The sequence below is a fragment of the Armigeres subalbatus genome, chromosome 3 (genome assembly GCF_024139115.2).
Source record: "Armigeres subalbatus isolate Guangzhou_Male chromosome 3, GZ_Asu_2, whole genome shotgun sequence".
Lineage (NCBI taxonomy): Eukaryota > Metazoa > Arthropoda > Insecta > Diptera > Culicidae > Armigeres > Armigeres subalbatus.
In genome coordinates, this window is record NC_085141.1 from 62,135,352 (window position 1) to 62,159,753 (window position 24,402).

The 24,402-nt window shown below is 40.3% G+C and overlaps 1 protein-coding gene across 2 annotated transcripts in view; it reads left to right on the forward strand.

Annotated features, from left to right (window-relative positions):
- LOC134219247 (histone-lysine N-methyltransferase, H3 lysine-79 specific) overlaps window positions 1-24,402 on the forward strand; it is a 442,335-nt gene that overhangs the window by 331,059 nt on the left and 86,874 nt on the right. The window contains exon 1 of one of the 2 annotated variants that reach the window (XM_062697952.1): window positions 6,776-6,849. The exons of the other annotated variant lie outside the window; for it this stretch is intronic. The gene's annotated coding sequence lies outside the window, so the exon portion shown is untranslated. Of the gene's footprint in view, window positions 1-6,775; window positions 6,850-24,402 lie in introns of those variants that run through there. 2 annotated transcript variants of the gene reach the window in all.

Sequence of the window (24,402 nt, forward strand, 5' to 3'; positions counted from 1 at the left end):
TTTTGAAGGATTGATATGTGATTTTTTTGTGAAGATAGAAACGATGTTGCACAATCCTATGGATTGGGAGAGAAAGTTTAACTATGTTATTATTTGTTTTTAGCCTAATCAAGCACGAGATAATGAAGATTTCTACCAGTACTAGATCGAAGTGTCAAACCAATGTTGGTGGAGAATATGCACGTATATTTTAGCGAAATAGCTGTAGAGGCCGCGAACACATATCAAGTTGATACATCGCAGGATAATGCTCCCGTACCACAAGTTTTACTTTTCCAAATTTAGAAATCACCGAAGTCAAGTCGGAGTCGGGTACTTCTGGTGGCAAGTCGAAAGTGCGAACATATCGAGTATTGACACCAGCCACTGACATCCCAAGTAACATTTTTAGTTTCATAACGATCTTGAAAACCGTTTTTTGTTCTACAAGACTTCCATGAAACCATTATAAAACCTAAATGTTACTGGGGATATGCATCATCACCAAGCGAACGAAGACTGACTTGTCGTCGGCTACTTTATAGCCAGTCTCCATCATACGCTGATCTGCTTTTATTGATTTAATAAATCGGACCATATCAGCCAGCGTTGGCTGATTGGCATTGTCCAGGAACAAAAAAAGCCAATGTGCTATTCACCGCTATTTCGCTCGACATCGCGCCCAGTAGAACGGCAAAACGTCCAAACGAAAACATTACCAATAACGAAACTGCGAGTGAAAAAACGCGTCTCTCTGTTCACAACGAGGTGTGATCGTCTACGGCATCATATGAACATTGATGAACACTTGCAGCTATAGAGTGATGAAAGTCCCGTTCTTCTTCTGCAACTATATCTCCTAATCGCGCTTTGCACGTATCCGCCTCATCGGTTTTGCCGAAAAATCATGTTCACTGAGTCGTATGCTGCTTTGAGATCAATGAACAGATCGTTAATCTACAGTGTCAGGCCATTTGGCCGAACGGGTCGTTTAGCCGAATGTCGTTTGGTCAAATAGTTTAACAGATTTAATCAGATTACGAGTAGTGAAGAGTGAGTAGAGATAATTGCGAAGTGTGAAGTGAAACATGAGGAATAGAAAACCAGGAAACAAAACGCACGTTTACCATGACAATCAATGAACTTCAAAGTTCACAGCCAAACTTCTAATAGATCATCCGAAACTTTATAAAATGTCATTTAATCATCTTATAATGTTCTGTGGAATTGATCTTCAACATATCAACTGCCTTTGTTGCAATTCTGAGCTCAATCTTGCATACCGAACCAATTTCCTGAACGAAAGAGTGACGGAGGTGTATTTTCCTATGCATTTTGGCTGAAACCACCATACAAACTTCAAATCAAATGCGCCAGCTTATGCAAAAAGCGATTGAGCTGAAATTTTCAGAGATTGATTTTCTTACCCAAATGCACAATCCTGGTGGGTGCCCCGCAGAATTCGATAACTTTTTTTCTCCCCATAAAAGGCTGGGCCACTCTAATGAGGAATGAGACATAAAAAGTAAAAAGTGAGAAGTCGGAAGTGATTATTGAGGGAAGAGTTGTAGAAAGTGGTATGTGGTATGTGAGAAGCGGGAAGTGGAAGTCAAAAAGTGAAATTGTGAAAGGTGAGAGATAAGATTTGAGAAGTGAGAAATAAGAAATGAAAAAAGAGAAGTGCTAAATGGGAAGTAAGAAGTAAGTAGTGAGATGTGCGAATTGAGAAGTGAAAAATGAGCAGTGAAAAGTGAGAAGTGATAATTGAATGGTGAAAAGTGAGAAGTGGGAACTGAGAACTGAGCACTTGAGCTGAGAAATGGGAACTGAAAACTGAGAACTAAGAACTGAGAACTGCGAATTGAGAAATGAGAAATAAGTAAGAAATGAAAAGTGAGAAATAAGGAGTGAAAAAGGAGAAGTGAGAATCAATAAACGAGAAATGAGAACTGCGGAGAAAGAATTAAAAACTGAAAAATGGGATTCCAAATAAGTGTAGCGAGAAATTGATATTTATAAATGAGAGATTGATCTTTATTCCTTCCTTCTTTATTTTCGTTCTTATTTTTTCGTACTTACTTCTTTCTTCATGTTCCTTCTTCATTATGCCTTTGTTACTCTCACTTTTTTATTCATGATTCTTTTTTCTTTATTCCTTCGTTCCCCTTACTTCTTCCTTCTTGCATATTTCTCTTTTCTTATTCTCTTTTCATTTGGTTTCTTCTTTTTTTCTTTTTTCCTTGTTTCTTCTTCTTTCTTTCTTCCTTCTTTGTTCTTTCTTTTTCCTTCTTCTTTCTTCCTTTTTCTTCTTCCTCAATCCTTTATAATTCTTCTTTTTTCCTTCCCCCTCCTTTTCCTTCACCCTTCTCTCTTGGGTTTTCTTTCTTTTCCTTTTTCCATTTTCCTTTTTTCTGCTTTCTTCTTGTTCTTTTTTTCCTTCTTCTTCCTTTTTCCTTCTTTCATTTACATTTCTTTCTTTCTTCAACCTCCTTCTTCTTTTTTCTTCTCCCCTTTTCTTTTGTCCTTTTTCCTTCAACCTTTATCCTTCATTCATCTTCCTTCTTCCTGTTTCCAGTTTCATTTTCCCTTTTTCCTTCTTTATTCTTCCTGCTTACTTATTCCTTCTTCTTCATTTTCTTTGTTTCTCCTTTCTTCTTCCATTTTCCTTCAATCTTCTTCCTCCTTCCTACTTCCCTCTTTATTTTCCCCTCTTCCTTATTCCTTTTTTCTTTGTAATTGTTCCTAATTTTTTCTTCTATCTTCCTATTTCCCTCATCCTTCTTTAACCTTTTCCTTCATTCTTCTCATTTTTTTCTTCTTTTTTCTTCTCCTTTATTCCTTCTTACTTCTGGCTTCTTCCTTCTGCTTGCTTCCTTCTTTCTCCTACTTCCTTCTTGCTGCTTTCTTCTTATTTATTCTTTCCTCCTTCTTCCTTCCTTCTTCTCCCTCCCTTATTCCTTCTTTCTTCTTTCTTCTCTCATTCTTATTCTTTCTCTGCTCTTCTTCCTTATTCTGTATTTCCCGTTCTTCCTTCTTTTTCCTTTCTGTCTTATCTCTCACCACTCACTTCTTACTCCTCGCAGATTCGCTTCTTAACAATCATTTCTCCCTCTTGCTTCTATGTTTCTTACTACTTCCTACTACTTCTTTTCTTACTGCTCTACAGCTTACTTCTAACTACTCGCTTCTCTGCTCTCATTTCTCACTTCTAACTACTCAGTTATGAATTGTTCTACACATATCTCACTACTCAGTACTGACTACGTTTTTACATTTTTCAGTACTCACTTCTCACAACTCTGTACTCACTTCTTCTTCTTATTGGCATTACATCCCCACACTGGGACAGAGCCGCCTCGCAGCTTAGTGTTCATTAAGCACTTCCACAGTTATTAACTGCGAGGTTTCTAAGCCAAGCTACCATTTTTGCATTTGCATACCATGAGGCTAACACGATGATACTTTTATGCCCAGGGAAGTCGAGACAATTTCTAATCCGAAAATTGCCTAGACCTAGACTCACTTAGATTATCTAATTTCTCACTCATCACTATTCACTTCTCACTTCGAACACTTGGCTCTCCTATTCAAACCGACCCTAACACTTCCTGCACTGTTTTGTGGATGTTCTCGCACAATCAGTTGACGTCCCCAGTTCTCCTTCCTAGTCTGCTTCCCGTTCACCATGAAGTTAACGCAACGTGCTTCTTTGTCGTTGCCGCTATTGTAGATGTGGTACTAGAAGGAAGTGTTCACGATAGGATTCACCACTCGGAATTAACGTTCTCCGGTTTTGGGCCACCGTATTTCCTGGCTTGCTGCCACGCTCACGCCGACCTTCTGCATCTCACAAGCCAGGTCGAACACGAGCGGTTTTTCCGTTGAATCTATTTATTCATTTACAGATTTCAATTTAGTTGGAAATCGTACAGACTAAAACAATAATTAGTGACCTGAACATCCGTTTACATAAATTTAAATCATACAAATGACTAACGACATTAAAATATTCACAACAAACGTCAAACGGGATTTTTTACCCTTATAATGACATCTGCAGGGTGTTGGAAAGCGCCTGCTCTTTTGGATGCATTAAAACGAAGTTATCCCGAGTAGACGAAAATAGCTCAATAATATCAATTGTTGATAAGATAGCAAAATGAGATATGGACATGATTGATATAAGAGATAAAAGATCAGACGATAATATCAATATTTTTCACTAAAATATCATGAGAAGATCAAGTTATGCTATTTGTAATAAGTGATCAATATCATGTGCCATTAGTTTGTTATTATCCATAGCATATCTTGATATTGAAATGATATTTCGGAGCAAATTTTTGATATTTTTGCCAGTTCTTTTATCTCTTATATCAATCAAGTCCATATCATGTTTTGTTATTCTGTTCATGGCTTCTGCCCGGGATATAACGAAGATATCAGAGCAGACAGTGTTATTCTGCCGCAGGTCAAACACGAAGAACCTCTACAGTAGAATTCTCCTACTTCTTAAAGTAGGATCGTCGTGGTGCTCATAAGAAGCAGATCACGTCGATTACGCCAGGTAAGCCTTCAAACCGCAAATCTAATGAAAGCTTTCTGAACACGCTCGATTCTCGCTATTTGCGTTGCGGGATATGGAGCCTTCGCCATAATTTATAATGCTACGAACCAAAGATGTATACAGCGTCATGAGGCAGTAAATATAACGGAGCTCTCTTGCCCAATACAGCAAAAGCTTTTAAGCTGCCGTAGTTGAGATGTGTTCACTAAAACGAAGTTCACTGTCCAGTGAGACACCTCGATCTTTGACAAGCAGACTCGGTTCAATGTTAGGTCATGTATAGTGAATTCGAAAACTATTGGAGAGCGGAGACATGTGTACAAGATAATGTTATATTTGCTTCCGTTCGCCGCCATTCCATTCCTGTCACATCAGTCCAAAAGTCTATCAACATCTGCTTGCAACGCGCAACAATCCACCATCGACATAACGGCTTGCAACATTTTCAAGTCGTCGACATACATTAATTTTGAAAATTTCAATTCGTTACATATTATTCACAAACAGCACAAAAAGTTGAGGTACAAGATGGCTTCCTTGGGGAAGTCCGGACGTAATATGGAAAGAAACCGACCAATATGTCCCAAGTTTTACAGATCCGCAACGGTTGTTGAAGTATGCAGCGATCCAAGTGGCTTGACAGTCAGGGAAACCCATTCTTTTTCTCTACCGCAAGTTGATTAGGAATTCGATCGAAAGCATTCGGAAAGCCCACATACACAGAATCGGTTTGTTGTCATAAGATTCGTGTTAGTCGAAGGTTTATTATCAACTCCATTTTGATCGGCAATTATGATGTGTTGAACGGCTGGATAAATGAAATCCAACATCATACCTTCGAAAACTTTTGCCAGGCAGCTGAGAATAGAGATTTCTCTATAGTTATTACGTCGTACATACTTCCAGAAGATCTTTTTCACGTTGAAGGGAAGGGTTTCTCCACGAGTAAGCGATTGAAAAGCAGTGCAGCTGGTAGAGCAAGCGAATCGGAACACTCTTTGTTCAATAATGGTGAGAGTCTTCACCTTTAGCTGTCGACATCACGAAGTATCTTTCATACATCCAGTTCCTTGAAAGTTGCAGCAGTTAGGTTCAAATCATAATACGCTTTGAAAGAACGACAAGAATAAATTGGCTGACTCGACCAGCGTTGAAGATGTTTCACCAAGATAGTTCACTGTTTGAGAACTCCTGATAGTTGATGTGCGGTTTCGCAAGTCTGTCCAAAACTGCTTCAGATCATCTTTCATGCTACTATCCAGCCGAATATGTATGAGCGGAAGCGTGATGCATTCTAAACCCCGCACCAGTGCCCAACGGTCATCATCTCTCGATTGAAAAATCTCCTTCGAGCCTTTCATATTTGATTCCGCCGATTCCGCAACTCTCTGTTAACCCAAGGTTGTTCATTTTTTAGCCTAATCATTTGCCTTAGAATCTATCTACAGCTTCGTCTAACGTATCCAAGTTAAAAATCTCGGACCACTTCATTTAAGATATATATCTTATATTCAATATCTTCAATATCTTATAATTGCATCGGTATAATCAACACTTGTTGTGTAAGAGGCTAAGGACCACGAAATGGGGTCTATTTTATTTTTTCAGGTACGCTAAATGCCAATGATACGCATTACCCAGCATGTATCTTGCCTGTTTTTCTATAAATATAAGACATAGCTTCTGCCTGCTAAGTAACGGTGAATTGACGCCTTGGGAGAGGTTTCAGCACTGGTCCTCACAAGATCCAATCTTACGCTTTCATGATTCTGCTGATGGCAATTAACCGCCACCAGTTGGGGGTTTTGTCTTGTCAAGGATTTTGTACTTATCCGATACATGGAGTTTTCCTAACTTACAATTGGAAACCTTTTTTATTCATGCATAGAATGCGAGTTGTGTCGAGTTAATAAAATTTAAATATTAGTTGTCTAATATCCAGAATCCACGTTGTATGTGTTGGGGCGACTTTACTCTTCCCTTCCCAAAATGGTTTTCGCATGTTTGAATAACATGAATTGTTTTATTTACTCAACGGAATTATATTACAATTGGAGATCAAATTCCTCAAATGAGTGCTGTGGTCAATCGGGTTATAGTTTATCATCCGTAAATGGGCAACACAAAATAATTCTCATCTATTTAAATTGCAATATTAATTTCGCCTCATCAAATAAACTAACCTACGCTTCTCCCCATATCTATGTCGTTTCAGGTAATTTGGAACAACAAGTGAAAAACATGCAATCCCCGCCAGCCCCACGTTTTTCGGTAGCATGTCGGTACTCGGTAGGCCGCGGTGGGTAAGTGTCATGAGATTAATTTGATAGCACGGTAACCGCGCGACAAACAATGCGGCTCGGTCACCCAGCCCAGCCCAGTTCATCCAAACTGGGCTCATATCTTTTCATTTGACCATGTTCATAAACGGAGATTTATGCATCCATTGTGCTCTGTGGTCACACACTGCCTATCGCGTCCCGCTGATGTCGTTGGGCTGTTGACGGTGCCTTTGGTCGGGGGTAGTTGGCACTTTGCATTTCACGGTGTGGTTATTACGATCAACTGCCCATTCATAACGACGACGAAAAAGAAAATTCCATTTCTTTTCGCTCCCGTGTGGATGCAAAGATGCTTTTGAGTACCTGAACGTTGCCGATGACAAACAATAGGCTAATAAACATGCTATCACGTGTGTAACTGTTTGGAATTGTTCAGAGGACAAATTATAACTATCTGCGATTTCATCAAGGCAGCAGCATCCATTTACAGGTACCCACATTGCAAGATAAAGCCAGGGAGCATGAATTACAGATATGTGAATACCATTTGCATTGGAGTTATCTCATTGTTTTAAAACAGCAGGGGAACCGGACTCGCTGATTCCGAATATAACAGGCATTTTGTTTCAGTTTGTGACAATAGCAAATTTGTGTTGGATAATACGTGATAGATCAGGTTAACCCTTGAATGCGGAATGCTGTTTTTAAAAACGCCTCATTAATCCACCGAGCGGTGATGATCTCTTTCTCGTGCCTTTTTTCGCATTCGTTTATACTCATTGTAATATTTCACGTCGAAACAACTTGTTGCGAGCAAATCGGCTGAGGGAGGATAAAATACAGAAACATTGAAGAGACTTTTTACGCACATACACACGCGCACACTGACATCACCTCAATTTATCGAACTGAGTCGATTGGTACATAACACTAATAGCCTATTCAGATTGGGCTATTTATGACTTTGTTAAGTGAGAGGGTATCCAATTATTACGAGGTGTTCAGACTGCAGCAAGATAATATATCTTGACGTTTCCATTTTTCCTCATTTGCACGCTAGTACAGGGTTGAATTCATGGAGAGTTTTAAAATTAAATTTGCGAAATCAAGCATTTGTGTGGCGACAATTGAACTTTTTTTTCTGAACAAAGTTTCTACGAAAAAAAAAATATAAAAAAAAATATGAAAAGGAATAAGAAAATTATTTTGAGCTTTTTAGTGGAATGTCTTCACTTGTCATAAGACGAGTTTATACCATCCCATTGAATTCCACCACTTAAGAGTTCAGTGCGTGATCTCTCATGTTTCGGACAGTAGAACGATCGCGCGGTCGGCCGAATTATTGTGTTCTGCATTGCGCGGCCGGTAATAAAAATAATCAGTTCAGTGCGTGATCTCTCATGTTTCGGACAGCAGAACGATCGCGCGGTCGGCCGAATTATTGTGTTCTGCATTGCGCGGCCAATAATAAAAACAATTAGTTCAGTGCGTGATCTCTCATGTTTTGAGGCGGGCTTGGTAGTCATATGGCTACTGCTTCTGCCTCATACGCAGGAGGTCGTGAATTCAATCCCAGGTCCGTTCCATTATCCTACTTTGTATCTTTCTCTTTATTTCTCATGTTCTAGCAATCGCTAGAACTGGAAATGGACTTCCATACCGTTTCCATTACTATTCCTATACCTTCAATTTGAGTATTCTAACAGTAATCTGCTAGAATTGGAAATGAACTTATAGAGCTCGTTTCCTACATCCAATTAGAAATTCCATCAGTTACCTTCTCCTATCTATCACATTGGCAGCTCGTTAACCAAGACGGACCTCTGCCTCTCCAACCTAACCCAGAAATTCCAACAAATTCCGCATGAACTCGTGGCAAGTGCAGAGGTATATTCGGCTTGCAGTGGGCGAGTGATTGCATCATCATTTCCTCCCCCTTCCTTACATTGACTTGCATTCTGACGTGGCAGGCGCCAGTATGACCTAACAAATGAGATCACCAGTACTTGTACATTGAAGATGTGTGCTAGTCCCAAGCAAACATCTGTTGGTTCCCTGTGCAAGAACAGCTGATCTGGTCATAATGGAGTAGCAACTACGAGCAGTCAATCAAGCTCAAGCTCAAGCTCCCATTGAATTCCACCACTTAATTGTATCTTGACAGATACGTATTTCGACCTCAACAGTAAGGCCGTCTTCAGTGTCTCGTCGAGTCAAGTACGAGACACTGAAGACGGCCTTACTGTTGAGGTCGAAATACGTATCTGTCAAGATACAATTAAGTGGTGGAATTCAATGGGATGGTATAAACTCGTCTTATGACAAGATGAAAAGGAATTTTCGAAGAATATTTGAAGCTCTCATTAAGGATAATGAGCGAAGCTACATTCATTAGTTGGGTGCGCCGTTCTTCGGGGAATCAGACTATTCCTCAATTTATTTTCAAGTTTAAAAAGTATTTTGATTCTGTACTATGATCGAACGGAGATTTGATAGAAAAATTTAGATACTTTTGGGAATTCTCACAAATAAATAAAAAAGGGCGATTGGACCAATTTTCAAGAAATATTATCGAACTAAAATGTATTTCCACCAGTATCTCCATGTATGAAGGGCAACTCAGCAATTTATTTTTTTTCAAAAATGGAAACTGAACCATTGCGTTCTACTCGACAATCAATGATACAGCTTCTAACAAAATCGAATCGTGTGAATGTGATATAATTTAAACTGGATTTTGGATGAATTAATGCATTACCAATCCGTGTTTTATTTAAGGTTATTCTACTTTATATATACATCCCATTCAAATCGTACAGTTGTCCCACGTGAAAAATGTTGAAATCCAAAGTATATTAAGCCATTCAAGGAGCAGAATTAAAACAATTTATGAAATCATGTTTGTTCATCAAATATATTCGTTTTACAACCATTCCTACGTTTTAAATTGTCTTCCGCATTGGCCCTTGAACTTTAAAAATTTATTCGATTTGTTCTATAGAATCTAGATTTAAGTTAAATACTTCATGTTAATTCTAGAGAGCATCTGTTTTTTAAACAATTCATGTTGAATAAGTGGAGAATAAATAATTATCATCATTATTTTTCATCATATAAAATGCTTTCCACAAAACCATCACAATCCGAGTTATTCTTCATCGCTCAGAAGATTTCCATCGAATATGCATTCGACCCTGCTGCGACAGAAAGAGCATGACTGTCAACTACGAAACGAAATGAAAACAGAGAGAATTTTCTCTCTGGCAAAGAGAGCGTGACGCTTGTCAGTTTTGTTTTGTTGAATTTCTCCCTGCATTCCAGTTAGAACGAAAGCTCTCTCGTAATAATTGTTCGTAATAAATTCCTCATGACTCTTTTTAGCGGGTATCTTTTGACAGCGCAAAATGTATGGAATATTACGTAAATAATGACATCATAAAGCGTATTTACCCTGAAACGCCAATTATTATGTCATTAATAGCGTAATCTGAATAGGCTATTAGAGTTGAAATTCGTATTCTGGTGCGTTTACTTATCTGCCTGTTTTTTTCCAGAAATTTTTGAAACTCGCAAAGGCAGCCCTTGCTATCTTGATCTGTACGCCTATGTCGATCTTGGTGCCTCTAGGACGAACTTCCAGAACTCCAGAAGGCCGTCTGGTAGCCACCTGAGGTTATAACTAAGTAAGAACTGTGAAATATCTCGAAAATTACCGTCAGAAATGGTTTAGAAAAAAATGCGCTGCTCTAGGACAAACTTTCCAGAATGACCATTTTTACGGACGTTCCGGATTATCCGGCATTCTATCGAATCACTTTTAGGAGTACATGGTAGTTTGGTGCAAATTGGTCAATTGACTAAAAAGATGTCTCATTTTTACTCAATGTGTTGTACTTTTTACAACAATGCGAGTCCCGGAAGGTTTATAAATCAGCTGAACGAAATCGAGTTAAGTGCAATCCTCACAGTATCCAAATTTAAAAGTACTTGCGTTTTCAAGGGCACACCACTCAATACGGTAGTAACGCACAACTGTCGTTTTTATTTTTTCAGCTTTGCTGCGTCGCAGTATGCGCGGAATAATAAAAATGACAGTTGTGCGTTGCTTCCGTGTTGTGTGGTGTGCCCTAGAAAATGGCTTCCGAGCCTCTTGAAAGGAGGCTTCCGAGCCTCTTGAAAGGAAGCTTCTGAGCCTCTTGAAAGGAAGCTTCTGAGCCTCTTGAAAGGAGGCTTCCGAGCCTCTTGAAAGAAGGCTTCCGAGCCTCTTGAAAGGAAGCTTCCGAGCCTCTTGAAAGGAGGCTTCCGAGCCTCTTGAAAGGAGGCTTCCGAGCCTCTTGAAAGGAGGCTTCCGAGCCTCTTGAAAGGAGGCTTCCGAGCCTCTACAAAGGAGGCTTCCGAGCCTCTTGACAGGAGGCTACCGAGCCTCTTGAAAGGAGGCTGGAGCCTCTTGAAAGGAGGCTTCTGAGCCTCTTGAAAGGAGGCTTCTGAGCCTCTTGAAGGAGGCTTCTGAGCCTCTTGAAAGGAGGCCTGAGCCTCTTGGAAGGAGGCTCTGAGCCTCTTGAAAGGAGGCTTCCGAGGCCTCTTGAAAGGAGGCTTCTGAGCCTCTTGAAAGGAGGCTTCTGAGCCTCTTGAAAGGAGGCTTCTGAGCCTCTTGAAAGGAGGCCTGAGCCTCTTGAAAGGAGGCTTCTGAGCCTCTTGAAGGAGGCTTCTGAGCTTCTTGAAAGGAGGCTGGAGCCTCTTGAAAGGAGGCTTGAGCCTCTTGAAAGGAGGCTTCTGAGCCTCTTGAAAGGAAGCTTCTGAGCCTCTTGAAAGGAGGCTTCTGAGGCCTCTTGAAAGGAGGCTTCTGAGCCTCTTGAAAGGAGGCTTCTGAGCCTCTTGAAAGGAGGCTTCTGAGCCTCTTGAAAGGAGGCTTCTGAGCCTCTTGAAGGAGGCTCTGAGCCTCTTGAAGGAGGCTTCTGAGCCTCTTGAAGGAGGCCTGAGCCTCTTGAAGGAGGCTTCTGAGCCTCTTGAAGGAGGCTCTGAGCCTCTTGAAAGGAGGCTTCTGAGCCTCTTGAAAGGAGGCTCTGAGCCTCTTGAAAGGAGGCTCTGAGCCTCTTGAAAGGAGGCTCTGAGCCTCTTGAAAGGAGGCTCTGAGCCTCTTGAAAGGAGGCTTCTGAGGCCTCTTGAAAGGAGGCTTTGAGGCCTCTTGAAAGGAGGCTTCTGAGCCTCTTGAAGGAGGCTTCTGAGCCTCTTGAAAGGAGGCTTCTGAGCCTCTTGAAGGAGGCTCTGAGCCTCTTGAAGGAGGCTTCTGAGCCTCTTGAAAGGAGGCTTCTGAGCCTCTTGAAAGGAGGCTTCCAGGCCTCTTGAAAGGAGGCCTGAGCCTCTTGAAAGGAGGCTTCTGAGTCTCTTGAAAGGAGGCTTCCGATCCTCTTGATGGGAGGCTTCCGTGCCTCTTGAAAGGAGGCTTCTGAGCCTCTTGAAGGAGGCTTCTGAGCCTCTTGAAAGGAGGCTTCTGAGCCTCTTGAAAGGAGGCTTCTGAGCCTCTTGAAAGGAGGCTTCTGAGTCTCTTTAAAGGAGGCTTCTGAGGCCTCTTGAAAGGAGGCTTCTGAGCCTCTTGAAAGGAGTCTTCGATCCTCTTGATGGGAGGCTTCCGTGCTTCTTGAAAGGAGGCCTGAGCCTCTTGAAAGGAGGCTTCTGAGCCTCTTGAAGGAGGCTTCCGAGCCTCTTGAAAGGAGGCCTGAGCCTCTTGAAAGGAGGCTTCTGAGCCTCTTGAAAGGAGGCTGGAGCCTTTTGAAAGGAGGCTTCCGAGTCTCTTTAAAGGAGGCTTGAGGCCTCTTGAAAGGAGGCTTCGAGGCCTCTTGAAAGGAGGCTTCTGAGCCTCTTGAAAGGAGGCTTCTGAGCCTCTTGAAAGGAGGCTTCCTGAGCCTCTTGAAAGGAGGCTTCCGAGCCTCTTGAAAGGAGGCTTCCGAGCCTCTTGAAAGGAGGCTTCCGAGCCTCTTGAAAGGAGGCTTCCGAGCCTCTTGAAAGGAGGCTTCCGAGCCTCTTGAAAGGAGGCTTCCGAGCCTCTTGAAAGGGCACATCACTTTCAAATTTGGATTCCGTGAGGATTGTTCTTAAGGCATTTTCAAACCGAGGCAAAATTTGGTCGGATTTCGATCCTCACGTACTTTAAGGCTAGTTTAAAAATTAGAAGCTTACGTGATGAACGTACTATTTAAAAATCTCTTTAATAAAGACATAAAAAAGGGGGTCCCGTAGCGTAGTTGTCCACACGTTCGCCTTATAAGCGAATGGTCATGGCTTCGATTCCCAGCCCCTCCACCAAACCCTCGTCAGTCGCCGGATCCGCAGCCTATACGGTGGCGTTTTGGGGTACGCGCCTTACCGTCACGGCGACTGACAACTTTCTCTTCTCGGAGGCATTCCTCCAACGTTACCCGGATTAAATGGCAACCAAACAATGCAATGATCATTGGATACACGACATGAACAAACGGACACAATGAACTCACGACAAGATGAACTGGCAACGACAACAATATCGAATAATGGATATCTCGCTTAACTTTTCAAAAGGACCTAAGTAACATTTTTTTCATGCTACTTTTAGCGTCATTTAAATCAATTTGGATAAAAAAGGACTGTGAATTGTTTAGATTTGACATTTATTCACATGCGTCAACCATATTCAAGGAAATTACTTTTTTTATTTTTTACTCCTTTCTTTATTTGGTAGGCACTCTGTGTTACTTAACCGCTACTGTGCCGAGATCTACTGTGGTATTCTGCTGTACAGAATCCACCCAGAATCTATTTTTAGATTTCCATTATTGTTGCCGTTGCCAGTCCATCTCATCGTGAGTCCATTGTGTCCGTTTGTCCATTTCGTCCATCCGATGACCGTTGCATTGTTCGGTTGCCATTTATCCGGGTATCGTTGGAGGAATGCCTCCGAGAAGAACAAGTTGTCAGTCGTCATCAGGCAGCCGTAACGGTATGGGTGCTCCCCGATACGCCACCGTATAGGCTGCGCATCCGGCGACTGACGAGGGTTTTGGTGGAGGGGCTGGGAATCGATCCCATGACCATCCGCTTGTAAGGCGAACGTGTAGCCAACTACGCTTCGGGACCCCCCAGAAAATACTTTTTATTAATGTTCTTTCCTTGTTGAGATTCTTGTTATTCTTGTCCGCAGAAAGGGGTTTGGCACGGGAAATCAATAATACCACCCTATTGCTCTTTTCGCATTTGTTTTTCGACATTTTTTTTTTTTTTTTTTTTTTTTTTCTTGAAATTATCTTTATCATCGAAAATGTTGTTCTGCTTTGTGCGGTTAGCAGAGAGATCGGCTGGTCATCGACAATTTTGTTCTGCTTAGTGCGGTCAGTAATTAAAATAATTAGTGTTCGTTCGATTATGTTTTGAATTGATCAAACTACACGCTATACACTGCATACCGTTTACCAAAACGAACCCTGCCACAATACCTACCCCATATATCCAACATCCCAGTGATTTCTCGTGGAAGTGCAGATGACTCGTCGGCTTCTATCAAAGCGAGTATCACGTCAACATGTTCCTACCCATTCCTTAATTGACCTGCATTCGGACACGGCCGGCGCTGGTATTGCTTATTTTTGGGTCACCAGTTCTTACACATTGAAGATGATGTTAGTCCCAAACTTCATCTGTTGGTTCTCTGTGTAATTACAGCTGACCTGGCAATAACGGAGTAGCAACCGTGGGCGGTCAATCATGCTCATGCTCATGCTCATGCTCATTTTTTTCTTGAAATTATTTTTTCTTATTTCTCTGATGCCCAGACAGGCTTTAAAGTCTGGTTTAAAGCTTGGAAAATGTTGCACGGGATTTGGTTCTCCATGCATTTTTATTGGGGCGGAATTTAGGGAATTTAGACACGAAAAATGAAATTCCCGCTTGTTTGAAAATACATGGGTTCCAAATCTCGTAACACGTTTTCCGAACTGTAAACCAGCCTTAAAGGCTGCCTTACACCTCAGGAAAATTTTCCGGCGGATTTTGATCCCCGTGTATTTTAAATGCGGCCGGGATTTTGATTTCCCGTTCCCAAATCCCGAAAACATCGCATATGCAAAAATACATGGGGAAAAAATCCGCGAACCAAATTCCCGAGGTGTAAGGCTACCTTAAAGTTAGCCTCACACATCGGGAAAATTTTTCGCCGGATTTTGGGCCCCGTGCATTTTGAATGGGGACGGATTTTAATTTCAATCGCATATGTAAAAATACACGGCAAAAAATCCGCTGACCAAATTCCCGAGATGTGAGGCAACCTTTAAGACTGGTTTACAATTAAGAACAGGATTTGATTCTCCATGCATTTTTAAAGGGGCGGGATTTGAGGGATTTGCGCACGGAAAACGAAATTCGCACCGATAAACCAGCCTTTAAGGCAACATCACACCTCGGGAATTTGGTCCGCGGATTTTTTCCCCATGCATTTTTGCATATGCCCCTTTTAAAATGCACGGGGATCAAAATCCGGCGGAAAACTTTTCCCGAGGTGTAAGGTAGCCTTTAGTCAGGGTACTTTCACTTTGACTATTTTTTTTTGACGTAGAACTACGTCTGTTTTTTCTATATTGGGGTACACCTGGGTGGTGCGGATAGAATCGATTTGGTTGTCAAAGTGAAACCAAAATTTTCTATTGTGCCGGAGTCAAACATTGAAGATTGTGGTTATGTTCGTTTTAAATCTTATATTGAGAAGTATTGTTATTATTTGGGGGAAAAAAAAACTTTGTTTAAGTTTTGCATTCTTTTTAACAAGTAACTGCAAAATAATTTTGCTTACGGGAATGATTTCAAATTATCCCTACTCATTTGAGAGCACAAAAGCGGATCTATCCGCAGCACCCAGGGGTACACTTTACGATTGCAAAAATCGAAAAACGTCACGAAAATAAGATAGACTTTGATCATTAATATCTCAGCTGTTTCTCGATGGATTTTCAATTTTCTTGGACCATTTGATCAAGGAAGAGTCAACGCCTTATACCCAAAGTATACTAAAGTCGTTTTTCACGCGGTTTTTTATACACATATCGCTTATAACGCGAATATTTTTTACTAAAATTTCGGGACTTCCGCGTTCATTTAGACATATTTTGGGATTTATGCGGTTTTTAACATCGTTTTAATTCACGCGGCCCATATCCTCCGCGTAAAAACCGATTCCAGTATGTTACAATATTTATGTATGATAATATTTACTATTGAAAACTTGTGAGATTATTTTCATCGGCTTTTTTCGGTGAACATTAATTAAAACTAAGAAAATTACCGGACGTTTCGACCTACTAATGTGTTCGGTCATCATCAGCGGATCATGCTATAGACAAAATCAACTCCCATCACTTCGTACGAAACAAAAGCAGATAAGTCACGGGAGTAGATTTTCTCTATAGCATGATCCGCTGATGATGACCGAACATATTAGTAGGTCGAAACGTCCGGTAATTTGCTTAGTTTTAATTAATGTTCACCGAAAAAAGCCGATGAAAATAATCTCACATGATTAGAAGCGGTGATGACAAGGGGTGTCTCACATAGATAAAATTGAATTTATTTGCTAACAATCAACCAAGCAACCAAAGTGACTTTATTTCGATATAAATCGAAACTATTTAGACGCAAAAGTTGATATTAGCAACGACACGATTTCAGCATCAGCTGTCAAATTGAACAGCGACAATGATTGTCAATATCGATATGACGACGCCTGTACAAGTATAGAGTTGAATTTGTTAAATTGTTATATACAAAAGATATTTTAGTTACAAGATAAACATTGTCGCTGTCGTCACTGTCCGGAACATCTTTTGCTGGCGAGGATAGGGGATCTAAATGTCAATGAAGGAAAAATACATACGATTTGACAGTTAGGTACCACACATGTTTCGGACAGCAGAACAAAGGGAACCGAAGCGACAATCTTTATCTAGTAACTAAAATATCTTTTTTAGAAATTATAGAGCTACTCGTACAACACTTTGTTTTTCAGAATACGTGAATTCTGTCTGATAGCCATATCATAGATGTCGTCACCTTCAACCCAGAGTCCTATAGTTATGCTTTATGTCCTGCGTACTTTTTAGCAATTTTGTCCAGTCGCTGATACGTTGCTGCTTTTGGAGTTCATCTACAGCTGCCCCCACACAATTATTCTCCCTGTACACATAAGAACAGAAGCCACCGCGGATTATTAACTAGCACATTCGACTTTGAGGTAGGGTAAAACGTCCTATCGTTGTGGTATGCCCTAATGTTGCGGTAGTGTTAAAGTAGTCCATTCGGGATATAATACCATTGAAACAAATTGTGGATACGCTAAAACTTTTCGGATTAACGACTAGAACAGCTTTTGTTTGACAAAATTCCGTTCAAAATGATGAAAAATCAGCATTTTTCGTTAAAAATTTGAATCCTTTGAGCCTATTATTGCGGTAGTGCTAAGGTCCTATTGTTGCGGTATCGCTCTCCATAAGAATTACATGCAATACCGCAACAATAGGACTGACCTTCAAAAAATATCGCAACGATAGGCAACTGCGTCCTATTATTGCGGTAGTTTGTTTTTATTGTGATAAAAACAAAACAACATAAGTTCAGCACAATGGACGTAATTTTTACGAAACTATAGTTAACGAGCATCCTATTCAACTACTACAATGTGGAAATCGACCAACAGGTAATTTTTTAAGAATTTTTGTAATAAATTTTGTTTTGATACGGCGTTTAACCCCTCCATAATAGGTCGTTTTACCCTAGTTGAATAAATTAATTTAGTAAACGAAATATATTAGAAAACCCCGCTCCGACTCGTAGTATGAAGTATGAACAACAGACTTCTACCACACTACTTTCAGATTGAATTAAACTGAAGACGAACGATTCATGATCGTTGAGTGATCAGAAAATGAAAATTCATTCTCGAGCAGCCTAGCAGTAGTTAAGAAAATGGAAGCTACTACTCAAGTGTTTGTACGCGGGAACCTGGTCACAGAAAATCAATTATCAATTCTCGTAAACGAGCAAAGCATACGAGCTATCGTACCAAAAAGGCTGCCGAATATAGATGGGTAATGAGACTAAAAAATGTGAAAATTGTGAGCAATAAAATATCACATTTACGGCCCGGAATTTGCAAAACCTTAGTCTCCATTTGCACTAAAAATATGTCCAACACTGGGAACAGGATTTTCTCATGAGTCATCTAAGCTAGAGATCAAACTAGAGATAGTATCGTCCTGAATCATTAACAACCAAAACCTGAAATTAAAAAGCAGTTTATTATTAATCTAATTTAAATAAAAATGATAAATTCAGGTTCTCATCCTCATGTTCAAATTTATTTGTTGATGAAAAAACAATTCGATTGATGTCATTGGTAACATGTAAAATCCACGATTGCTTGGATAAAAATTACAGTTCAGTGTCGCAGAAGGTGTGTTGCAATTTTGATTAAATGGTACCAGTTCATAAAAATCAATACAAATCGACTTTATTTCGATTGAAATTTGCTGCCATCGATAGCTGTGAGACACCCCTTGGGTGATGATCTCTGTTAAACTATTGAAAACTTGCTAACAGTTTAGCAATCGGTTTCGGTAAATCAGTGAATCTTGTAAGTTCATCGCAAGCTTCTTCTTCCATAGCAATACATTTCAACTGGAACTTGGCCTGCTTTCGAACTTCGTAATTAGCATTTCTTTAGTTATTTATTGAAGGCTTTATATGTCCGCAATTTCATTAGTATACATTGGATATAGGGCTTCCATTCCCGGAAACGATTTCCCGGGAAATCATATTTCCCGGGATTCCCGATTCCCGGGATTTATGTATCAGTTTCCCGAATTTCCCGGGAAATGAACATACTAAAATATTTTGTAATAATTGTCTTATTTTTTAAATTTGATGATAACGGATTTTGGGGTATCAATTTCATTTTTTTACAAGCATCATCTTACTATTTATTTCACTTTTGAAGTTTAAGAATTTAAGTTATTACTGAAAATGCTACAGAATCATACGGTGCATTCCAACACGTGTTGAAGAGAGGCGAGACAAAGAACCAGTTTGTATCTAACGTTCGTTTATTCAGTAGGTTTAAACGTCGGTAAGCGTTGTGAAGTCGAGTTAAAAATTTAGTGTCTGTGGTGAAACAGCAGAGTTTCCAATGTTCGCAGATATTCAGGCAATAGCAGTGACTGCTTTGGCAGGGTCAGTCAGTCCTTTTGGATTCAATTCCCGAACAGACTCGTATTCCGAAGACTCGTTTGTATTTTGAGATATTTCTGAAACATTCCATTTCATTTTTAGGTGCTGTTCGGCATTTCAAGCATACTTTGACTGAAAAAAAAAGTTATAGTCAGGATCATTAAAGTATGACAATCAAGCACTCGCCTGAAAGCTCTTTTTTCTTTCGAATGGAAGAATTCTCATTTCAAATATTTCAATCATCTGCTTTAAATACAAAATGTGTTCAAGTGGACGTACATGAATAAAAATGGTTTATCCTTCAAAGTTGACCTGAAGATTCTATGCAAAAAAATAAAGTCGTCGAGTATTATACTAATTAAGTATTAGAATAAGTTAGGAATATTTTGGCGATAATAGAATAGAATCTCTCAAAGCCGTCGTTGTCCAAAAACTGAAAAAACGCGTATACAACCTGAAAAAGTTTTTAAAAAATATATGGAAAAGCAGCACATAGCGGAGCTCATCAAGACACTGCAGATCTTGCTCTCGAGCCAGAGCAGATGCTAATACTTGGCGAACGTTTTATAGAAGGAGTTAACGCTTTTCGAACTGGGCTTTCTTAGGCTTTCAACAACTCTTTCATCATTTGAGGACAAAATAGCAAGCATCCCTGATGTTGAATGTATATTTTCAAAGTCATATTTTACGACAAAATTTAAACTACGATTTTGAATTAGTTTCGAGAGTTTTTTTTATTTCCCGTGATCCCGGGAAATCCCGGGAAATTATTATTTAATTTCCCGTTTCTCGGGAAGTTGATTCCCGGGAAAAATGGAAGCCCTAATTGGATACACTATGCCCAGGGTGTTGAGAATGTTTCCCACCCGAAAACATCCTAGATCGGATTGAGAATTGAACTCGCCCTCTCCGGATTCTGCGCCTTTGTTCACAAGGCTAACTGGAGACCTCAAGCCAGCATAGACGTCAAACTTACAGGGCTTTTAGCTTGTGCAGTTTGTTTCTGCTAACTTACTCTTGCGTTTTCTATTGGAAGCTTGGGGGTGTTTGACGGCAGCTTCTCGCTTACATCTATTAGTGCCAGTAGAGGGGCTCGGAATCTTATTCGCTGCTGCAGTGAAAAACTTACTAAATCCGACGCAACTCACGTGAAGGAATAAAAGTTATTATCAATAAACTTCTTTATCGCGTCTACTCTGACTTTCTCCATAAGATGACCACCAAATTCTGATGACAGCCCAGCTTTCACGATGGGCTTTTCTGTAATGAGCCACCGGGGTTTATTACTGGATCATTCTTATACGATACTTATTGGAATTAGCATTTAATAACTTCTCAGGTGCGAAAAGTAGGCGAGTTGTCATCGACGATAATTTTTCAAATTTTTGAAACGATTGATAATAAACATAAAATGATCATTTTAATGTAAACCCAACTAATACTAATTTAATGTCAACAATTAAGTTCAATCGGATGTTTGGCATTGTGTTTTGGTGTTATGTAGGAAAATAAGTTATAAAGTAGCATTTTCCAATGCTTCGAATCGAGATACAATTATCGAACGATTCTTACTCTTAATAATTTGGATATGTGATCACTTTAGAATGTTGGTCATCCTCGATTATTTGAAAATTTTATTTTTATCATCCTTCTCAAATGTTGGTCAAATTATATACATTACCAGAGTTCGTAATGCTCACTCAATCTCAGTAGCTCAGGATAAACAACAAAAACAGATTCACCCTGGGCTTGAAAACGCTTGCTTTGGTCTCATCGAACAGAAAAGTCGAAAACCTGTACATTACATACAGGGACGTAGTTTAACGTCACCTGTGCGTAAAACCCAGCCACCTGGCACGACGCCATGTTTTTGCAGTCAACATCTCCAAGTAAAATTTATGGTAGTATTTGCGTTGTTTACCAACATCTGATTTGATTCTCATTGGGATCCAGAAGTGTCAGTGGGGGCCAGTCGCGCAATGTTGGCTGCAAAACAAGCCCATTGTGTGAGATATGGATGACACCCACCTGGTTCAACCCGATAATAAACTCCTTAATACATGTGTAAGGGCACTCCTCATGGAATCCACAACGCACAACTGTCATTTTTATTATTTCAGCTTTGCTGCGTCGAAAAAATAAAAATGACAGTTGTGCGTTACTTACACATTGCCCTTGAAAACGCGAGTACTTTCAAATTTTGATTCCGTGAGGATTTCGTGAGATTCCGTGAGAGTGGGGTCTCTAGTAGTTTTGCGAGCAATGGCGTAGAATTGCCAATTCGGAGATGGCGAGTTTGATTCTCGGTCCGGTCTAGGATTTTTTCGGGTTGGAAACTTTCTCGACACCCTGGGCATAGTGTATCCATTGTACTTGCCACACAAGATACATACTCATGCAATGGCGGGCATAGAAAAGCTTTCAACTGAGGAAATGCAGGCCAAGTTCCAGTTGGAATGTAGAACCATTGAAGAAAAAGAAGAAGTAGATGAAGAGGAGGAAGGAAGAAAGAAAGAGTGGATCAAAATAAAATTTAAAAATTCCACAATTTCTTTAAAATATTGAAAAATACGTAGTTTTTTGTTCCTTCGTGTTTTTGTTCCGCCCCTTTGAAGAGTGAAATATTTGTAATTCAGTATTTTTCCACAACAAACGTAAACAATCGAAAATTGGGTGGAGAACGATTCATTCTAAAAAAAATTCTAAAAAAAATTTTTACACGGAAAATGAAAAGCCTAGTTGGTGGGAAAAACAGAAAATCGCAGGGAAAACATATTTCTTGTTATCGATGCATTATTGTAGTCGAATTGATGTTAATGTCTTTGAGATCTACATAGGCCAAGCTTACCTTCTGATCAAAAATCTCAACTGACCATGAAATTTCATGACACTGATTCTGACACCATTATCAGAAAGAGGGTTGATCTGAAAAAATATGACGTATCTAATTCTTTCGAGTCACGAAATGCATTTGTAGTTTGAAACAGCATTAGAATCCGCACTGCATCCGTACAGACTCGTATAAGCCTATGTTATTGTGCGAGATAAGTATTATTACTCTCTTTTGTTACCACACATAATGGTTGCATTCTTCAATAATCGTCCTTGACCACGTCCTTGCAAATGCTGAAGAACCTCTACAGCAACCTCTAATGGGTAGAGGAACTGTCCCGATCTCCACCTCACTGAACATATATTCATCTCATCGCGAAACAAACAAATACAGCACTAATTTTGTCGCTTCTTTTTGTCAACATGCGTGCTCATTACTGAGAAAAATTACAAAACTAAGAAACAAATCAAATTGCGTTGTTTTTAATGGGATGAATATCGGAGTCATGAGATGAATTCCAGGAGCAGTTCCCCTACAATAGAATGAATTTTAATATGTTACCGGACTATCTGCACCAATGAGATTTTGGCTTCATACCATGCTTAGCTTAAATGTATTATTTTGCTACCTTTGAATATTTTGCTACAGGGAAAGCTAGAATTTCATTATGGATTTTTGATGTATATAGGATGGCTCATATAGCTTTGAATTTAGGCCAAAACAAATTGTGAACTACCCCTAATACTTAATAGAGAGTGTAATATTAAGTGAAATTTAAAATAAAAATTGTTCAATGAGAAATTAATTCTACTAACCTAATTAACACTAGTCGCATCCCATCATTGCCGACCAATTCTGCGGATTCCTGTTTCCGGCGCATGAGAAGAGAGGATGAGAGCATGAGAGTCAAGAGGAGAATTGCCCCGACTCAGACCGAGGGATTAGAGGACAGGCAGTGGATTCGAGACCGTGGAAGCTGACACACGTCGTCGCATGCTCCTGAAAATAACTCGTTCTTCCTAAATCGCACCAGTTGTGTTGGACAGAGAGTTTGGTGGAAAAGAAAAACTTTTGGAATCCTAGTGGTAGTGTACCGCGAAAAATCTTTAAAAAGTGGTTCACAGTGAAAAAGGGCAGGCCCAGTTAATATAGCCCACGGACACGCGAACCGCTTTGTAGCATGACTTGTGTGCACGTGACATTGTCGCAGCAGTAAAATGGAACCGACAGTCACCGGTGTCCCGAGACGACCCCCCAGGCATCACGTGGAAGACTAGTTTTTCAAGAAAAGTATCCGGAAGGCCTTGGCAAGGAAACTACCTAGCAGGCATCCAAAAATCGAGGTGGTGGTGGCGAGCTCTAGGCTGGTGGCCGACAAGCCCCCTCGTTATTGTCGAGCCACACGTGGCGAGTGAGCAGCAACGGAAGTTGGTGAGGGGTGTTGTGAGGTCCGGCGGGAATACCCCCGCTCACACAACCCAAAATCTGATGAGTTGCCGCCCCGCTCACGAGCTCTAGGGACGTCACCTTCAAGTTGGCGCTTAACCCACCGTCCAGCCTTACTTCGTCAAAAACGTTCTACCCAGGCGAAGGTTAACCCAACAGAGAAACTTCATCCACACTCGAAGGTGATTCCAAACCGCAGCACGAGGATCGACTTCCAGAAGCCAAGCCAGGATCCTAGCAATCAGCCGCTACGATAAAATGGATAAATACGCAGCTTTGATTCCGACCCCTGGGAAGAACGGTGCCTTACCCGGCAGCCAATCCTCAGCATGTAGCTGTGAAGGTATGTTCCCGTCCGAAATCTTCTCGCATGCATTATAAGGGCCCCAACGACTGCATCACTGCCGCAACGAATTCCTTTTTCCCTACTATCCTTTCCGAATCCTTTCTTCTTAATGCCACTTAAATAAAAAAAAAATGAATCTTTCATTGTTTTCGCTTTAAGAACTGAGCCTTAGGTGCATGCTTGTTCCGCCATCTCTTTCTGTTTGTTATGGTCCGCTTCGATTGTGAGTCTTCTCGGGTGAGTGCCCGACCCGAGATGAGAGTAGCCCTGAGCTAGCCGCTACTTACAAGTACAGTAATATCCCGATTTTGTCACCCCCCTGGTGAATTTTGGGGTGATAAAACAGGGTATGTGACAAAATTGGAAAAAAAATATTTTCATTTTTTTTTATTCATTCCACAAATATGAATCATTTTATGCCTTGGAAAGGCAAAATGCGTGAACGGCACCCGTTATTTCTTGTCGAAATTGCTTACAGAATATTTCCCAGGTACTCTGACGACGTTCGTAATAAACTACAGGCGGTGAAAGTTATTTCATGAAAATCAATGTTGTTTTTGGTATTATTTACGAAAATAAAAAGAATGACAAATTTTTTTGGGGTGACAAAATCGGGTCGAAAACGTGACAAAATCGGGACGTGATAAAATCGGGTCTAAAACGTGATAAAATCGGGGGTAGACAAAATCGGGGGTAGACAAAATCGGGG